Genomic DNA, 18,146 nt, shown 5'->3' with positions numbered 1-18,146 from the left:
TTATATTAGAACAATTATTATATAATTTAATTTTAAACACGGGTTAAGTAAGAAGTCAGGATGAGATGTTTTTTCTATTAATTTAATTTTTTTTATAAATTAGGTTGCTTTTAAATCGATCAAGTTAATTAAGTCAATATTTAAATAATTTTTATACAATTTAATTTTAAATTTAGATTAAATAAAGAGTCAGAAGAGAAAGTTTCAAAGTTAATTCAGTGAGTTAAGTTTAATAATAATATTAAATAATTTTTTATAAACTAAATATTTTTTTGTTATGTGAAAAAGAACTTGATCCGACTCATAATATGAATACAACACTGACATGTAAACTAATATATTATGTAAAAAAGAAGAATATAAAAGAAACTTGACTCATAAAATGTTAATAGAAAATCACCCTGTTTATAAAGTTTGAATGAGACTAGTATTGCATTTGTAATTATATAATAAAAGGTTTTTTCATTTAACAGTAAATTTTTTATTAATGAAAATTAAATCCTTCCTTTGGTATTGTTAAAGACATTTTTTTTAATAATTTGAGAGGTCCTGGTTAATTTTCACTTATCATAACTAATTCTTTAACCTACTAAATACTTTGTAAGCCTAGTAAATAGATAAAGCATCCTCAGAATGGCAAACACGCATATAAATAATCAAAGCTGGCTACGAAGAGAGTGAATTCCCTGCTAGGACCACCACAGACATATTTTTTATATTGATATGATGCATTCAAAACTCGGACATAATATATCAGCTGGTGATTCATCCTATACATTTTAACCATAAAATTAGAAAAAGAGAGAAAGGTTTTGTATATAATACCCTGAACTCATTTAACACTCCCTAGCCAGCTTCTCAGATGGGTTATCTAGGCGTTGCGCTTTGGAGTTGTTCTATTTACAAAGATTTTGCAAATATGCAGGTTTGTCTTGTGGAGGCCATATTCCGTGACCAAAAGCTTTAAAAAAACAGGGGATTGGAGGACCACCACCCTGCTAGGTCCTTTTCGGGTCTCTTGGGTAAATAAAGAAGCTGAAGAAGGTGGCGGATGATACTGTCTTTAGATACAAAATCTAATGTCACGAACCCAGAAAGTTCTCCCACGCTATCAGAAATGGTCATCTCAATGCGGCTAGTTAATCATTTTTTCGCTTTTCCTCTCGTTGGTTTTAGTTCTAGCTACGGAGTCTTTTGGGATCCATCGAGTAGTAGTTTTCAAAATCTTGATTTGCATCAAGATCATGGCTAGCTCCGAACAACAAGTTTGTGTTTTTCTTCTTCTTCTTCTATTTTTCTCCCTAAAAAATGGGGTTATATTCAGTTTAATTCGTACCATTTATAGTTATTAACTCTTTCACACTACAGTAGAGACTCTTTTGTTTTGGTATGGGCCGTTTCCGATTATCACCATTGCAGACCCCGAGCTAGCCGAGTAAGTACTATCAAATAAATTAGGTCTCTACATCAAGCCCAGTATGAGAAACCCAATAGACACACTCCTGGGTAAAGGATTGGTTCTACTTAATGCACTGGACTGGGCTAGACACAGAACAATCCTTAATAACGGCTTTTCCATGGACAAGCTCAAGGTATTGCTTTTCTTCTTCTTCTTCTTCGAACTGAGTTTGATCAATTTGATTTTCAGTGTCATTCTGGAAAAAAGGAAAGGTTTTATAAACTCGGCCAAGCCATGCCCTTTCTTCTTAAATTCTCATAAACTACTAAATATAATTAGTTTTCATGCCTTTTGTTTCCGGACCTGGCTGGTTATGATAGGGAGAATGGCAGCGTGTAGACCAACAATTGGAAAAACCGGAGTGTAATCACCAAGGATGAATATATAAAGATAGACATGAATGAGCAATTTCAAACGCTTACTGCTGATACAATAGCCCATACTGCCTTTGGCAGTAGCTGTGTTCAAGGGAAAGGAGCCTCTAAAGCGCAAAAAGTACTTAAAAAAGGTTGTGTTGCTTTAAGGACACACATTTTTATCCCTGGCACCCTGTAATTGCCCTTCTCAAATAATTCTCTTATCCCAGATGCTCATTTTGTTAAATTTTTTCACTTCCTTGAGACAAGTGATTAGTCTGCTTTTTTAATTGTTTATTTAATCATACTCTATCTCTTCTTTGTTCCTTTCAGATACCCCCCTACCCCGTCAAACATTCAGGTATGGAAGCGAGACGAGAAAGTGAAGAATACGCCATGGCAGGTCATAGAAAGTAGAACGAAATCCCAAGTTGAAATAAGTTCAAAAGATTGTTATGGATATGATGTTCTTGGTTTAATGGTTGAATCCTTACAAACTACTGGCAACAAAGATAGTCCCAAGTTGAACATGGATGAAATCATAGAGGAGTGCAAGACGTTCTTCTTTGCTGGTCAAGAGAGACGACCCCCAATTTATTAACTTGGACCATTTTCATGCTGTGCCTGAATGAAAAATGGCAAGAGAGGCTGCGACAAGAGGTTCCTAAACATGGTCTTAACTTTCATCTGCAAACAAGCATGTAATCATGGCATTAAGATTATTTGAAAATATAAAAAAAATTAATTTAAAATTAAAATAAAATAAAATAAAATAAAAAAGTTAAATTTTTTAAAATATACTTTTAAAACATAAACACAAATAAGTTATCGTAAGTTGTGGTATATTAATCTTGTACAATATGACTCACCTCATAGAATGGCTTCCTTACTTTCAAAGTAAAATTAAAAGCACCAATGTTTATATAGAGTTTCCGACTGATGCAACCATACCAACCCTGATTTAAACGGTTTGTTATACAATCGTCTTGGTTTGACAAGTTAAAAAGAAAAAAAGCTATTTCGAAAAGACATGTGTCAAGAACAACGGTCCATTGTAGTAAGATAATGAAAGTTCAATCTTGAAGTCAACAAGGACACACCTTTTTTTAATGGACATGGCCTTGTAGAAATTCAAGAGTTACACGAGGAAAAGGGACCAGAGGCTTCGCATCTATTAACATGACAGACCAGGGACAGTGAAAATTGTGCCAGCCAGGGTTGAACGAGCACCTAAAGCTACAATATCAAGCCATAATGATTCGAGTGTTGCTGTCAATATGCTCCATGTACTTGCACCAAGAATCGAACTGCCTAGGGCTCGAGAAGTGGATAAATTTAATTTCATGAACCGGTGGGCGTAGTGGACTCATGAAATCTCATTTTCGAGGCTTGAACTGTCTCCTAACAGACGTCGTTATCTCCTGCCACTGCCATTTAAAATTGCTTTCATATAATAAATGGTACAATTCTTAATGTGACTGAAATGATCTTGATGTGGTGTTTAGCCTATTGCTTAGCTTTCGAGTTGATTGGATCATTTTTTCTTTATCATCTTATTTTCAGTCAGCTTCGCGAGCCCTTCAATTCATGTACTCCTGCTGTGCACGAAATGCACATTCTTCCCGGCTTGTAGAGCAAAAAATATTCACGAACATTAGTAATTCGCGTAAAACAATTATTTAGAAAAGGTAGCATTATACGTTATTATCTGAATTTTCCGCCCTGCATTTTCTTTTTTATATGATAATCATTAATCACTACAACTATTACAAAAAAAAACGTTAAAAGATTTGAGTTGAAATCACAATATTGTTTTTTTTTTAATTATTAAATTTCAATCAATTTAATTTAAAATCTAATCATAATCAAAGATTAGATCGACAAGTTACCAACCGAGCTTGAAAACATTATTTTGGACTATTATAACTAGTTTTGACTAGCAACAAGTTTAGAATTATGCTAAATCATTGGTCTGCATTATATAATGGGTTAGACTAAATTTTTCTTTTATCATCAAAAAATATATAGTTATTCTCAACCTATTTTATAAAAACAATAAAAATTAAAAACACGAATTAAAAATTAATGGATATTCTTCTTATTTTCAGGCAGCTTCGCGAGCCCTTCAATTGATGTGGTGTTTAGCCTATTGCTTAGTTTTGACTAGCAACAAGTTTAGAATTAGACTAAATCATTGGTCTGCATTACATAATGGGTTAGACCAAATTTTTCTTTTAACATAAAAAAATATATAGTTATTCTTAATATGTTTTATAAAAACAATAAAAATTGAAAACACGAATTAAAAATTAATGGATATTAACGACATCTTTTTCAATTATCAAGAATGTTACATATTATAATTTTTAAAAAATATTAAGACGAAAAAAAATTATACCAGCTGGAATAACTTGTCAAAACTTGTGATTCAAATCATAAAATTATAATAACATTGTGTGAAGTAAATAAAAAAATTATAAAGGTTACTTACTCTAATTCTGATATTAAAAAATAATATTAAAAAATATATTATTTAATAAAAAAGAGCCAAAACTAGTTATCTATGTCATAAATCTCATGGAATCTAATATTTTTTTAATAAATAATTTTTTTATTTAATCATATTAAAACATATATAAATGATAAAAAAAAATTGAGCACCAATAAAAGGCCATTCATATAAAACCGTAATAATTTTAAAGAAATCAAATCAAAATATATTGTGAAAATTAATTAAAAATCAATTAATTACTAAATAAAAAAATTAAGGAAAAAAAGTCAATGAAAAAAAACCACATAATCAATTGATATATATCGCCTATGTCTAAATTGCGTGAAAATAATTGAAGTATGTTTCTTTGAATAATCAAGTTTGTATAATTCCCCATCAATAAATTAAGAGCAAGATTTCGACCAAAATCGGAAATTACCATTTGGTTTAAATTACAATTTACTCTAACAATATATTTTTATTCTTTTTCATTCAAAAGCAAAAGCCAGCTTAAGATAATCTTAAAGTGAAGTCTGTTTCAGATTATTTTGTCGAAAATCAATTATTTTGTAGGTACACGAATTATGTAGATTTATAATTGGTTGATTAGGAGATCTGTTAAACACACTCCAATAAAATCTTGAAGTATATATTAAAGAGCGAATACTGGATTGATTAGACTCAACTCAAAAGCCGGATCAAATCTCACAGTGTACAAGAGAAAGACTTTATAATTATGCTTCATTAATTAAGGACTAATTATCCCCTTAATCGAGGTCAATGATGCTACGGGCAAATCGACCATCATTCCCCACTATAAATAAAAGGGGAGATGCATATACTCAAAGCCAGGGGGGGCAAACCAAGCTTTATTAGATTTAACGAGGGGTTTAATGGTGTTTAATCCTCCCTGTAATTGCTGTCTTCGTTCTCATTAAAGTCAAATTGCTATTATAATTCTGATCTTTAATTTTATCTTCGGCAGCTGTGCTTTATTGGATTGAGCAGGTACACTCTACTCCACATAATCGACCGACTCAAAAGATCATCAAAAGTGTTTCACTTAATTATTGTGCTTTGAACATAAACACTGTCTCTTAACGAAAGAGACGTCAGATTTGTTTCCTCCTATTAGCATGATTGAAGGCAGTAATGGGAGGGCTTAAGAAAAATACACAATACAGATGCATGTGCTAATGTTGCCTGCCTCCAATGTTTATGGGCCTATCGACGAGGGATACATTAGGGTCATATCTTGAATAGACTTCTACTCCTTCTCTAATTCTCAGTGCTTAGGCCTTTCAGAACTCCAGAAGGAAAGTGGCATGCCGCTCCAAAAAAGAGTGGGTCATCGGGTGGGTTGATTCTGGGCCGCTAGCTATCATCAAAGTTACACTAACAAGCAGCCTTAGTGATAGAAAGCTGTCCAGTTGCAGATACGAAATAATTTGCCAATTTAACGAGAACTAATTAGCATAACGTCTAATCCCATTATCCCAAAGGGATAGTTGGTCTTTCTTGTCATCCTTTTTGGAAAGAGATGGATTGAAGATAATGAATTCTGAGGCTACCTCTTCTTTGTTCAAGGACATATCAATTGATGCCTCTTTAGATTTCAAACTACCTGTTGATTAATCAGAATGCTTCAAAGTCGTCATCCTTGCACATGCTTTCTTTTTTGTGCAAGTGCTCATCATCCATGTCTTTTACTCTCTCTCTCTCTCTCTCTATATATATATATATATATATATATATATATGCTCTGTTCCTTCTGCTTTTCTTTTTTTCCTGAGATGATATATACAGCCATGTCTTCTAAAAGCTATTGAACCGGGTTCGTCTAATGGACGACTAAGTACTTGTTTTCATCTGAAGAAAATTATAGAATACCAACCAAAAGTTTAGATTTGATGAAAAAGACATCAATATATAGTATGTCGATGCATCCACCATACAAAGAAAAAACTTTCAATTAAATGCTTTGGCTCTATTTATCAATGCCATGCCATCAACTTGTCTATGCAATCCAATAAAAAACATTTGAATTATTAAATAAAAATAACCAACAATGGATAAGAAAAAAATACTTTAAGTTTTATATATAAATTATTATGTTTTTATTTAGATATAAAGCGATAGCTACAAAACCAAGTTGGTAAAACTATAATTAAATTAAATTGTAACAACATAACAATATAGAATAATATTTCAATCATAATTATAAAACTTGAATTGATTTGATGAATTGATCTAGAATAAAACTGATTCATGTTAATAAACTAATTGAAATAAAAAAAACTTGGCTATAACATTGTTAAAAACTTGAATTGATCTAACTGATCCAGACTTAATCCTATCAAAATCTAATTATTACCTTGTTAATTTTAATTTTGTTTTGATAAAACATATTATTTTAACTTTTTTCAAAAAAATAAATTAGAATCATTGGTTGGTTTCACAACCATGTTTCAATTGTTAAAAGTAATTAAAATATTCAACTTCTTAATTACTCTTTAACAACGAGGTCGGCAAAAAATTCTGAATAATTAAATAAACAACGAAAATAAGCTAGGCCGACATTTATATAGATAGAGAGACAATGTGGTGGCCAATGACAAGCGACCCCTCATCAAATATATCTCACGACCAAGCTTAAAAAGAAGCAAACAAATCAAGATTAAATTGCTGAGCGGTAGTAGTAGATCAATATTTGTACCTTAGTGGATCAAGAATAATTGATTCTCGTACGTGACATCGCAATCGTATTTCATGCAGCATGATGGATTTTATTGAAATCCCTGTACTGAAAGAGCAATAATGAATTAAGTAGCTTTTTAAAATGGTTTTTTTTTATTTGAAAATATATTTTTTTTTATATTATCCCATCAAAACAATCTAAAATTAATTTTAAATAAATCAAAATTCTTGAAAACACGTGTTTACCACAAAAACAAACATATAAGGTTAGATTAATGGTTAAAGAAATCTGTTTTCTTCATAGAATATTTTAATTCAAAGCTTAAAACTAGTATTTACAAAGATTATTATATTTCTTTTATTATACATAGATTGAAGTGAAAGTATATCTGTAAGATTATTTTATATAAAGACATTTAATTAGACGTCGATCTATATATAAACTAGTTTTAAAGACACCCAAATCAGAAAATAAATGTATGTGTTCATTCTCAATATTCCTTTCAATAAAGCCATCCAATATTTAACGGTATATATTATAGGGTTTTGAATGCATGCTTCTCTCTCTTTCTTTATCCCCTTCCATCACACATGCACTCCTAGAAAGTACATATTGGAAAAACTGACTACGTCCCGTGATCTACTTCCTCTTCTTTAATTATGTGATAAACCATATATATTTCTCCATGGAAAACTAGAAAAAGTTCATTTATTAATCACAAACTCTTTCAACTTTTCAAGATAAAAGAACACGGACATGGTTTTATTAGCTTGGTCCTAGAGCAGTAGATGACCACACGTGACCAATCCAGTCGTGTGGATAGCGATCGATTGATGCATCTATGCATACAGAGTCTTTTATTTATATATGGTGTTGGTGGAGAAAAGTAGCAAATCAAACTGTGGCTGCCTTCAATATCAACTTGATATACTGGCAGATCTGCACCAGGCTCCAGTTTGGATGCTAGCTTCTGTAGTATGAGAAGCTACAGGTCACCATGCATTGAACTAGCCAGCCAGGCCCCGAATCTCTCTGTACGTCATTTCTTTTCGAAACTTCATCAAACAAAATTGGACCCTCAGGACCTGCTCATATAATTCTCATTATAAAATAAAAAATTATAATAAGAGAGAGAGCTGGATAGGAATGGAAACTACTTGGCGACCCTCTTGCAGAAGCCATACACTTAAAAAGGTTTTTGAGAAAAAGAATTATTGATTACCAAATTTAAGACATGAAAACAAGAAAAGCACCAATTATTTTTTGGATGAACTACGACGTGACAGCTGCTCTTCCGAAGCCAGAATGGGGCCCATGCTCCAAGACCAATGAGAGGGAGGAACAAGAGCGGCATAAGATTACACGTGGACGTACGGAGAAGATGTGACGCTGGGTTTACAGGTGGCTGAGATAGTTGATGGGTCCCCCAATAGCAGACGCACAGGTGTTGGCCAGCACGCCATATATGGTAATTTGTTTTATTTTTGGGGGTAAAAGCGAAGTAAAGCTTAGCTTCTTCGGGCAATCATTAAACCGTTACGACACAAATCTTCTCTGTGCTGTGGGTTTATTGGGCCCCTCAATACCTCTTTCGTTACGCCTTTTTACGTTGGAAAATCAATTAAGCTTGTTTTAGTTTGGTTGGAATTGTTTTTTAAAATATTTTTTATATTAAAAAAATAAATTTTAAAATTAATATATTAAAATAATTTAATATATATATATTAATAAAAAAATTATATTTTTAAAAAATATAATTTATATAATAAATCAAACAACTTTCAAAAGCTTTTTTAATTTGGTTATAGTATAATAGTTTTTATGTTAGGTGGAATGAAAATTTTTCTGTACAAAAATAAAAATATGCATTTCATCAAATCAATTTTAAAATTCATTGATTTAACTTTATATAAATATAAAATTGAATAGTACAAACGCTTTCTAGTATTATTTAATTATCTTTGAAAGTATTAAATATAACTTGATCTATGAATTAAAAAAGAATTAAAAATTAAATTGAGGGGAAAAATGGTTACCAAAGAAAAAACTTCTGCATCTAATATTTTTTTATTTGGGTTTTAAATTAAACTATATAAAAGTTATTCTTACATAACTAATTAAATTGGTTCAAAGATAATTTGGCTGACTAGTAAAACAAATATGAGAATAAAAATAACAAATATTATAAAATTAACAAAAATAAATCTTGATTCAACTCCTAACCTAACCCAAGTTTAAAAATAAATAACATGGTGATTTTCTTGATGTATTCTAATGAAATTAACTAATTCAAAGGTAACCTGAAAAACTAATAAAAAATTACAAGGATATAATTGAGAAACAAAATTTAAATGAAGAGAGGACATGTAATAAATTGGGGGGAGGGGGGGTTGCTTCATTGTTTATATGAATAATGAAGCTCCATGAAGAATCCTAATTTTTTAATATAGAATATAACTAGGTTACTGCTCCGTGCTATGCATGAGGTCATTCCAAATATTTTTAACTTGAAAAAAACCTAGATGACCATAAACAAATTGACATGGTAACATATTTGAAGTGATCCTGATTAACCCTCGTTAACTTGTTAAACTCTTGAATAAGGTATTGAGATAATGATAACCCTTTAAAAACCAAATTGAAACCAATTAATCATACACAAATCAAAATAAAACATTAAATAATGACAAATAAAAAAAATTATTGAGACAATAACATAATAGATCAATCTTTATTTCATGGCATATTTTGTCAAACTTGTGACCTGGATCATGAACTCTCTTGGGTTAAATAATTTTATTTTTTAAATTTATTTCTGATGTAAATATATGATAACAAAAGTATGGATTTAAAAAAAAAACCAAGTTTAAAGATGAGATTGAAAGAAAAATAATTAAATGAAAAAAAGGGAGACAAAAACATATTGGATAAATCCTAGTTCTGTCAAACTCATGACCCATGTCATGGACCACATTAGGTTTAATAATCTAGTTTTTTTAAATTTATTTATTATTTAAATATATGCTAACAAAAACAAAAGAATTTTTTAAAAAAAAAATAGTTAAAAGGATATAGTTGGAGGGAAAACAAAAAAACAAAAGTCATGCGTGCATGCTTGACTTTGGCGGTCCAACATGTTTGGGGCTTAAGAAAAAAAGCCTGTGACCGTGAACCTCCAATGCAAATTTGCATACTTGGGCCTTTTCAATATTCTTTTTCTTATTGTAATGGCAAACAAATTTTCATCCTTCTTTAAAAAAGAAAAAGATAGATGACACGTCTTCTTTTGTGATTGATTGTTCATTGATTTCATTAACTAGTGGTGACCAGAAAATCATTAACTAGTTTTTTAGGTAAAAAACAACCATTTTTGTTTAAAGAACCTCATTAATACCATTATAACATAAAAAACTAAATTATCAAGATAAAAAAAAAAGGATCAAGAACATATAATATAACATGGTGAAAATTCTCTTTCTCAATTTTGATATATTTTTTATTGCAACATTGAGTTTCAAAATAACTACCATCAAACTTCTTTTATTAAATAGAAATCGTTGACACTAAAATTAACCTTTTTACGTTCTAGAATCAATGTCAATTTATGACTTTATACCTTTTTGTCATAATTCAATAACTTTGTTTCTTATATCTCAAACTCACTAATTGAAAAAAATAAAAATAAAAACTTTTAAATTAAAATTGAATTATAAAAAATTATAAGGACTGCGAAGATTAGAAAAATAAAGTATGAGGATAAAACTAATTTTTGGAGTCAAAATCTAAGTACAAAAAATAACATAGTTTGGTATAAACCATACTTAAGAAGTTTGATATTTTAAAATGTTGCACTTGCATTCTAATTTCATAAGAGAGAAGAGAAAAAAAAGAAAGGAAAACGTAAAAAAATAAATTAAAGTTACATCACAGCTTTGATGATGATACCTTTAGTATAATTAAAAAGAGATCAATGCGATGAGTCTTTGATCATCAAATAAGACTACCAACCATGATTGATGTGAGCCACAAACATTGTTGCAAATGCAAGTTCAATTGTTACTTTTAAGTGGCATGTATGACTCGTGTAGGCTACTAACTATTGGTAGCCTTTCTTGATGTTCATGGGTCCGTGTCATCACACTCTTTCAAATGGTACTAAGAGTGTCGTCAACAAAGCTTTGATAAGATTATGGGATCTTATTATTTCTTTTCTTTTCTTGTTTTTCTTCTCTGTCCTAAAATTAAAATGTCATGGTTTTTAAATGCAACACTTTAAAATGTCACACTTTTTAAGTAGAACTTTTATCAAACTGAGCTATGTTCCAAAGATTTTTTATCGATAATAGTTTGTCAAAACATTTTACAAAATGTGGTAAGTTTTTTTTTTAAATTCTCTAAACCTATGTTTCGATAAATAAATGTGTGAGTGTGGCTTATATCTTTATGTATTTATCTATAACTACTCTATCTAAAAGACTATTTAATAAGTCTAAGTTAGAATTCCATCTTGCATTCATACTAATATTAAAGATACACACCACATTCAATTAAAGGAAAGGAAACAAAAGTTGATTTCTTTTGACATTACAACGTTATAACATACATATACTAAAATATTTAGGACATTTATTGTAGATCTTTTTTTTGTTTTTATTATATTTTATATTAAGTCTTTCCATTCCCAAATTGAGATATAATTTTTTAAATTTGTCAAGTTTTGGTTAAATTAAAAGATAGAAGACCAAAGTGTAAAAATTAACTTGTGTTGCTTTGCAAATACTTTTTTCAAACCAAGCTAGAAAGGAAAAAAGACCTAAAATTTAGAATATATCTTTGAGAATATACAAGTATCAATTCAAATTAAGATTTTTAATAAAATGAGTTTTTCTTTCTTAGAATATATAATAAAAATCATAATTAACATCTCTAAATGCATCATATTGGATTTATAAATATTGAAATTTAGATATTATTATTAGTAAAACTAGTTTATTATGTCACAATATATTATGGGTTGGATAAAAAAAAATTATTGTAGCAAAAATATTTAGAATATAGAGAACTATTTGGCATTGTTATATTAAACTCAACTTAATAAATCAACCTTGAAACCCTCAACCAACTCTTTACTTATCTCAAGTTTAAATTTAAACCATATGAGAGTTCACCTAACATGAACTATTCGACTTTGTTAGTCTAAAGGCAATTCGATTAACTAGTAGAAAAAAGTATAACAATGAAATTGACAAACAAAGGATTAAAATTGACCAGAAAAAACTATCAACCTAACTTCTTGCCTAACTCGAATTTAAAATTAAACTGCAAGGATGTTATCCCGACACGGTTAGAAAAAATAGCAGGGAAATGAAAAAAAAAGCTGAATTAAAAGAAAAAAAATGAGAGGAACTTCTTGGTTTATAAAAAGTAAAGTTCTATAAAATTTATCAAGCATTTTAGGTGTACTTGACATGGACCCACATTATGCTGCAAAGATGAATTATTATATTTATTTAAAAAGTAATGTTCAAGAGTCATAAGCATGTTTTAAGAAAGGAAAAAAAATCATGAGTTAGTTCATTGATTCGACCAAGTCGAATAAGGTGGTTTGTTTTAACTAAATGATAAAAAAAAAACAATGAAAAAAAATGGAACAAATAAAAAAAGTGATCATATTAGCCTAGGAAAGAAAACTTTTTCAAAAGGGGAAAAACGATATAGCTTATTTTCCATTCAATTAAATATCGAAGGATAAAATTAGTTCAAAGAAAATGATCAAGCCAACCTGAGTTAGTATTATAAACTTGTAACATGGTAATAAGGGTGGGATAATCTAATAGAAAAAAAATAAGAAAAAAATCACAAAGTTTGAATCTTAACAAACCAATTTTTCAAGTATCAAACTATAATCAACTAACAAAAAGGACCTAAAAAACCGTAATTAACTAATACAACCAAGACTCATAACTCAAATCATGCTAAAGGGATAACCTAGTAAAGTTTAAAATGAGAAAAATGATGAATATTAATTTCAAAACAAACCAAACCTTAACGGACGAAACAACAAAACAAGATTATAATTTATTTTTAAAAAAAGTGACTCCAGGAAAATAGTCGAGCAAACATGGGTTAACCGTTCATACCTGCGATTTACTTCATGATATCGGGATAACCTATAGAAAAGAAAAGTAAGAGAATCACAAAGCCCATTACTTTTTTAATAAATCAATGTTGAATGATAAAATAAAAAAAAATAAGAAAAGAAAAGGTAATGTCAACTAGCGCTAGCGTTTCAAACTTGTGACATGAGTCAATTAACCAAAAGCATCTTATTTGAAAAAAACCACAAAGTCAAATTCTCAACCAATAAGATATTAAAGAATAAAATTAAAAAAAAACTACATAAAAAGATCCAAAAAAATAGCAATTAAAGAAATGAGGATCAAAATTAAAATAAAAAAACTAAATTAGAAGATAACAATAAAATTTTGATTGAAGGGTGAAATTAAAAAATAAAGAGTCAATTTAACAAAAGGATAAAAAAAGACAAAATCAAAAGAATAAAGATCAAATTAAAAAAATAACATATCACAAATAGTATTGAATGGTGAAATTGAAAATATATCAGAATTTTATAAAAAACCAAAAACATAAATTAAAAATCAAAAAAATAAGAACTGAGATTGAAATTTTAATAAACAATAGAATAACTTTGAAATTTTGAATGGCCATCACAATTTTTAATGAGGGAGAAATAAGAAGGAAAAAAAAAAAACACTACTAACAACAAACCAACCCACAACAGACATCACTCATTACCCTAAAAGAAAGAGAACATTGTGACAATTTCAATGCCTTGATGGAGAGAAATATTTATTTACTGGAAGATGGTGCATGCATCATCAAAATAATAATAGTGCCCTTCATATCTTGGCGCGTGGATTAGAGGCGACAACCACCTTTAATTTTTTTAATTATATCTAAAAGACCAAGTTAAAAATATAAAAAGCCCCTGGATATTAATTTAATATTTTAATTTTTAAAAATAATTTAATCATTTTAATTTTTTTTTAGAAATAATAAATCACCAAGTTATCTCAAATCGATAAGAATTAACTAGCCGTGTAAAATGATTACTACCCTCAATAATATTTGAATATTTTTTTATATGGTAACGGAGAAATTATCAATACAGTATTCCGGTGAACAGTAACTTTCTCTATGGATGAACAATGTTTTTGTTAATGTGCCTCAATTTCTCTAATTTTCTAATTCCAATCCATGTGTTCTTTTCACTCGTTTTGAAGTGCAGTCCCACGGAATCTTTGTAAGTTTTTTTGGTGTCAAAGCTTAAAACTTTTATTCTGTATTCTAAAATTTATATATTTTGTATATTTAATCGACGAGTTTGAAGCATATAGATTTAATTTATGATCACCAAAGATTTAACTCTCAATGGTCAGATGGATTGCATTCTAAGAAAAAAAAAAATCAAAGATTTAAGAGGTTTAGACTATATATACAATGATGTGTCATGATTCTTAACATTTTACGATGAAAACCTTGTAAACTTAGAGTTGGTTTTATCCAGTATTGAAAATCTTGTAAATGAGGATCGTAACAGATTTTCTATGATAGAATTCTAAGAGAGTGATTCGGGGATTTCGTATAGAGAGAGAGAGATTGGGCTCATCGAATTGAATGGATGAAAGAAGGTTGAGCTAGTGACGTGAAACGTGGCGGATATATATCTATATGTGAAGTAGATAATATTACTTCTCAAATGGTACAAAATCTTAAAATCCTGCTGTAAAGCCGATAAAAAAAAAAAAAAAGCCATTCGAGAATACTCGGAATGTTAAAGAAAGAAAGAAGAACGTTCCCGTGCATTAGGATTAGCCAACCAAACAGGCTTTTAGGCAACTCCTAATTAGATTTGTCCTTGCAACAGCTGACACACAAACATTTATACTGGTGAAAGTATTTTAAAATATCAGAAAGATGAAGCTATAAAGTTGAAACAAATGGAGCTTACTATTTAATCTTTCTACTTGTTTACAGTTAAGGGGCAGCATAGTAGGGAAGTGATTGGTGAATAGTGATGCAAAGTCATTATAATAATTATAATGGCAGACAAATAAGTGGAAATCCATCACTGATCCGGGATGTGAACCATGGGGTAACGGTGAATTAATCAGGTTAAAAATGGGTTTGCCGACAATCACTGTTCTTAATGATGGCGTATGGCGTGTCTCGTTCATGATCCTTGATTTCCCTTCATCATAAACATAATATGAGGAAATGAATAGCCTCGGAAACAATTCCAGTTATGTTTGCTGATTAAGTGTTAGGGTAAAAGTCAATTTCTGTGGGGTCAGAGAATCTAAAGTAAGTACTAAGTGAAACTTGACCTTGTGCACAAACATGAGATTAATTTCACCTCATCTTGACAATCAATCGATCGATTTGCATGGTCATGATAATCAATCATGGGAATTTTACCACCTCACATGAGATGAGTCATGTCATCGCTTGCTCAGAAGAGGGCCCTATACATGGACAGCCGGGATCGTGAGTCCCTACTTTACAGCCTTGCTTGAAATTGTATGTGTAAATGAATAGGGTCCCTTCAATACAATATATGACATCATATTAAATGAATGCTTAGTTTGGATTCGTTTCTAAGGCTCTCCTGAACTACAATTTCCCCTACTTATCTTTCCGTGATATGATGCTTTCAGGTCTGTTTATTGTAGTTGCTCTGAAGAATGTGACGCATCCTTAGCGTGATGCGTCGTGTCATCTTTTATGAATAAGACTTCCTTCTGGGGCTATTTGGCCGCCTCCTTGGACCAGGAAGGAATACCTGTCCGAGCCCTTCTTCACGTTTCACATGATTTACAATTACTCTTGAGGAGGCCGGCATTAATGGTTATAGTCAACCTGGCTCAGCATGAACTGTCCATATATAAATGACTTTTGCTCCAATCACTATTTGTTTACCTCCTCTTGGTATCTGCAAATGATCCCCATTTCCCCACTTTTTTTTTAAAAAAAAAAGGAAAGGAAAAGAAAACAGAGAGAAATGAGAAATGTAGTACTGCAGCATTTGCAGTACTTTTGCGCATGAACGGCATCACATTTCCTAGCTCAAAATGGTTCTTAATTCCCCGGTTGGCATTATTTTTTTTACCTTGAATTACCGGAGAATGATAATCGAAAACTATACACCAAAAGTTAGAATCTCTTAGTATGAGAGGTATGGTAATCTTTTCTTTTACATAAATATTAAGTTTTGATTCTGATATTGATAGGATAGGATCTCTTTATATATTTATTGATTTGAAAATGTCAAAATTACTTGCTGCTGTACAAATAGACAATAAACTCTACATACAACCATATCATTACCAAAAAAACTGACAGATGGTATGGCCCTACGTGGGGACTAATTGGACTCATGTCACATATTATTATTATTATTATTATTATTATTATTATTATTATTATTATTATTATTATTATTATTATTATTATTATTATTATTATTATTATTATTATTATTATTATTAAGACCCCACCAACACCAAAAACCTTATCTAATTGCCCCATTTATTTTCTTTCCCTGTGGTGATAAACATAAAGTGGGAAGTGCTTTAATGAGGTTAGATTTCAGGGAGTTCGATTCTCGTAGCCCAGCTCAGCCACTTGAGGGGGACAAATGTGTACCATACACCTAAATGTGATTCAAACTAGATACTGATAATTAGCACAGTCGTGTAAGCAATGAACCTGGACAACCCAACGTTTTCGACCTTATTCATGGTCGGATCTTCATGTCATTCTCGACGATCCTTGTTCGCCATGACCCTCTGGTCTTAATCATCCATTGGTTCTAATTGTCGTCACGACTTTAAAAAGATTGCAATCTTGATCAAGAGAATTGATATTACTTAAATTTGTGCCTTTCAACTGGGATTAATGTAAAATTGCATTCCGTATTGGTTTTAAATTTTTAATTGTCATTTGTGTTCTAGACTTCTAGTTGCTAATGTATCTACTATATCAAGCGCTTAATTACATGATTTGTCGATCCTTATAGGCTCTTCTGGACACTTAATTCAGGGCCATAGTTCTTAAAACTACTTGCTTATAATCAAAACAACAACAACAGTATCCCAAATATTGACACCCCCATTATTAATGAAGATTTTAAATTTTCACTTAGAGGTCTCGGTTTCAAAATCTAAAAAGAATCATGGGATGAAATTCAGGGATGAGATATGTAGGACTAATTCCCTTGAGAACACATTTAAGGACTTAGACATGCTCCTTCCCTAATTAATCATATCGAACCTGATTGTATGATACATTAAGGAAATCTATCAGTTAAGAATCTGAGACCTCCAATAAGAAGTTTAAGTTTTAACATTAAGAAATAACTTGACGTTACCATTAAAATGATTAATTAATATTTTCTCCTAAGTCAAGCAAAACAAAAAAATCTTTATAGTTAATTTTTTTTTTTACCATATCCTAATATTTAGTCCGTCCGTCCATAATTAATTTATGTCCATGCAATTGCTTTAAACTCGTTTGACTCTTCACTCCGTCCTAATAACTCAAGAAAATTATCAGCACTGCTTTATTTCTGGTTAACCTTAACCGAACTTATCACATGGAATGCCATAAAATGATATATTATATGTTTCTAGTTAAATCAACAACTCGTCATGTGAAGAAGTCAACCAATTCTTTGAAAAAACAGAAGGCACCTGATCACCATATAAGTTCCCTCTTCTTTCCTCCCCTTTCTATTTTTCTGTAGAAATATCTAGATGAATTAAAGTGAAAGCTTAAAATCAATTAACAGCCGGCGCTAGGCCAGGTAAGCATCAGGATATGATTAATAAACACTGAAACGGCGAAGACAATGGTTTACTAGAAGGAACATCACATGTGCTTGCATATGATGAGCTCGCGAGTATAAAATGAGTTGGAGATTATAAGTATCTTTTTCGGGTTTTAATTAATTTATAATTTTGATCTTGTTGGAATATATGTGAATTGGGACATTGCTAAGGTCAAAGAGGCCAAATAATAGAGTTACAAGAGGACAAGCTACAATACGAAAGGTAACACTCA

The 18,146-nt window shown here is 30.4% G+C and overlaps 1 pseudogene; it reads left to right on the top strand.

Moving 5' to 3' along the window:
- Positions 1-1,051: 1,051 nt before the first annotated feature.
- LOC105138356 (cytochrome P450 734A1-like) lies at positions 1,052-2,416 on the top strand (annotated as a pseudogene).
- The last annotated feature ends 15,730 nt before the right edge of the window (positions 2,417-18,146 follow it).

The sequence above is a fragment of the Populus euphratica genome, unplaced genomic scaffold (assembly GCF_000495115.2).
Source record: "Populus euphratica unplaced genomic scaffold, PopEup_1.0 scaffold2.1, whole genome shotgun sequence".
In the NCBI taxonomy this organism is placed as follows: domain Eukaryota; kingdom Viridiplantae; phylum Streptophyta; class Magnoliopsida; order Malpighiales; family Salicaceae; genus Populus; species Populus euphratica.
The sequence above is the reverse complement of the archived record's forward strand: the minus strand, read 5'-3'. Positions and strand labels throughout refer to the sequence as shown.